Source organism: Callorhinus ursinus, unplaced genomic scaffold (assembly GCF_003265705.2).
Source record: "Callorhinus ursinus isolate GAN/ISIS: 27379988/994484 unplaced genomic scaffold, GSC_fseal_2.0 scaffold3, whole genome shotgun sequence".
NCBI classification, from domain to species: Eukaryota; Metazoa; Chordata; class Mammalia; order Carnivora; family Otariidae; genus Callorhinus; species Callorhinus ursinus.
Window position 1 is genome coordinate 3,528,346 of NW_027397065.1, and position 3,302 is coordinate 3,531,647.

General features: G+C 30.3%; 1 non-coding gene across 1 annotated transcript; it reads right to left on the reverse strand.

The window, feature by feature from the left end:
• Positions 1-2,978: 2,978 nt before the first annotated feature.
• LOC112820466 (U6 spliceosomal RNA) lies at positions 2,979-3,084 on the reverse strand. Its single transcript, XR_003207140.1, has one exon. It is a non-coding gene; the product is annotated as a U6 spliceosomal RNA (small nuclear RNA).
• Between the last annotated feature and the right edge of the window lie 218 nt (positions 3,085-3,302).

The window sequence follows — 3,302 nt, forward strand, 5'->3', positions numbered from 1 at the left end:
CATGGCCTGAGCTGAAACCAAGAGTCAGATGCTTAACTGACTGAGCCACCCAGGCACCCCTAGAAATACCAGAGGTTTTTTTAATTATGGTTTTTTTCTGAGCTTAAAGGCATCACATCAAATTTTATTTCTTTTTATGTCCTTTTGTAAATGCTTCAGTCTATAGCGAAAAGATACATAATATCTTTTTTTACAAAGCATGATATCTGATACATTGTGGGAAATGCGGCTATAAAATCTGTACTAGACTAAATAAACTATAGTATTTGATATTCTCTCCTCTTGTAGTCAACCACTTAGCCCAGCAATTTTCAGGGTACTTTATTAACTTTAAAGGGTTGAGTGGAGAGTTCTAAGATTGCTATTTGATTGGTATAGATAAGGGCTCTTACTGGCAGTATTTAGAATATTACAGGTTTTCCCCTCTGCAGATAGGAAAGCCATCACCTATAAGTTATTGGGAAAAAAGGGGCTCACTAAAGCAGTAGAGAACATATTGTAATATTTCTCAGATGTACTATATTCTTCTACACCTACAGTATGATATATGCCATTTAAGACTTTTACCATCCTTGTTGATTTTAGTTAGGAACTTTATGGGGACATGAAATAGTAACACTATTCCAAATGGCCAAAATGTACAAAAAGTATCATTCCAGTACATCCCATTGTTCATTCCATGGAAAGAAAAATATCTCTTAGCTTCTGATTTATCCTTCCTGTGTTTCTTCTTACATAAATAAATGATATGTGTATTTTTTAAATTCTCTTTTTCCATAAAGAGTGCTGTATTGAAGATGCTCTTTTACACTTCACCTTTTTCACTGAACAGTATATCCCTTGGAATTCACTCCACTTTACTTTAAGAAGATCTTATTTTTTCAAGTTTTTCAAATATTTTTTCCACTTTTTTATATTAACACAGAGTAAAATTAAGATTTTTCATGTACCATTATTTGATTTTAATATATGTATAGATTTGTGTAACCTTTAATCATAATACATATAATACATACATAATACATATAATACATACATAATGCAAATAAGTCCCAAATCTCCCTTGTGCTAACCCTTTAGTCACAACCTCTCCCATCTCTAAAGCTAGTTTCTATCACTCGGTGTAATATATTTAAAATTTATCAAAATTATTTATGTACATTGAGTTTATTCATTTTTATTTCTGATTAGTATTCTGTTATGGGTATGCCAGGGTTTATTGATCCATTCACCTACCGAAGAACATCTGTGTTGTTTACAGGTTTTGGTGATTATGAAAAAAGCAGCTATAAACGCCTGGGCACAGGTATTTGTGTAAAGATAGGTTTTCATTTTTCTAGAGCAAATACATATGAGTAGAATTTCTGAGAAATACAATTAGCATAAGTTTAGCTATATAAAAAACTGCCACAACATTGTCCAAAGTAGCTGTACCATTTTGCATACCCACCACCAGTTTATGCAAGGCCCATTTGCTCTGCATCCTCACCCACACTGGGTATTATTAGCATTTTTCATTTTAACCATTCTAATAGGAGTGGAATAATATCTCATTATGGTTTTAATTTGTGTTTCCCTAATAGCTCAGAATATTATTGAACTTGTTTCATATGCCTAATTACTTTCTGTATATCCTATTTGATGAAGTACCTCAAGCTTTTGATTTTTTTTTAATTGGGTCATTTGTTTTCTTACTATTGATTTTTGAGATTCCTTATATATTCTGGAAAAAAGCCTTTTTCAGATATGTTATCTGCAAATATTTCCTTCCAATTTGCAGCTTTTTTTTTTCTTTCATTCTCTTAGTATCTATTTTCTCTTATTTTTTATGGCATTTTTGGCATGGATTTTATTTCTATTAAGTAAAATTCATCAATCTTTTCTTTTATGCATCTACATTTTTATTAATAGAAAGCATTTCCACACAGTCAGACTAAGGAGGAATTCACCTATTTTTTCTTCTAAGGATTGTATGGTTTTATGTTTTTATATTTACAGCCTTGAACTCTTTGATGTTTATCCTTGTATAATGGTGTGAGATTTGGATCTAATTTTATCCTTTGTCAATGGCTAGCCAATTATTCCAATAATGTTATTTAAAAAGCCTTTGTTTCCCAAAAGATATGAGATGTTATCCTTATCTCATACTAAACTTTCATATTTTTTAGTGTAATTCGGGACATCTATTTCCCTGGTTAGCATGTCTATTCATGCATCAAAACCATGCTGTTTTAATTATGAAGGGCCTGTACTTTAATCTCTTTTAGGTTTATTCTTTTCCAAAGATTTTCTTTTTTAAAATTGGTTTTATGTCCATCTTTGCATGTTTATTTTTCCATGTACATTTCAGTGTCAATTTATTTATTCTAATAAAAGGTTTTTGGTTCTCCAGTTATTAGTGACTTTCTCTCTATGTTTTCCTGCATCATTTTTAAGTTTTACTTTATAAAGATTGTTCTTGCATTATTTAACTATTATTTATAATTTTTATATTTTCATTATAAATTTTGGCTTATGCCCATAGATCATGTCCATATTTTCATGTTTAATGGTTTTAGCTTTGTATCCACTTTGATATCAATATAACTACTCTTAGTTTGTTATGGCTACCATTTGTTTGATCTACATTTGTGCATTTTTTCATTTTTAGCTTTTTGGGGAAAAAATTTAAGTGTGGATGTTATAAGCTATATAGTCATTTCTTTGTGAAGCAATTAAAATGTTTTTAATAGATGAATTAGATCTATTCACATTTATTGGTGTGATATATTTGTCTCAATGCAGCTATTACATGCATTTCATTACATTTGATACTTATTTAGGTAACATGTTTGTTTTTTTATTCACTAAATTTGTCTTGATGCTTAGGCAGATTTGTACTTTTGTTCTCTTGGTTACCTTTGTATGAAAACATGACCCTGTTTTCTTATTTAACCTTTTACTAACTTTTTTGTTGACTTATAATGGTATACTATTTTTTTAATATGGAACCTTCACGAATTTGCATGTCATCCTTGCACAGGGGCCATGCTAATCTTCTCGGTATCATTTCAATTTTAGTGTATGTGCTGCTGAAGTGAGCACTATAATGGAATGCTTAAATGGTGTATCTAATGCTAGTACCAACATCAATAAACATATGCTAATTTTCTCTTCCCCTGTTTCCTTTCATTTTTTTGTTGCAGTATATTGTCAGACACAAATTACATACATCATATAACGTATTTTATTCCACCCTCATCCATATATTCCTTTTAGTCTTCAATCTAGAATTAAGTATATAAAATGTCTACTGTCACTCC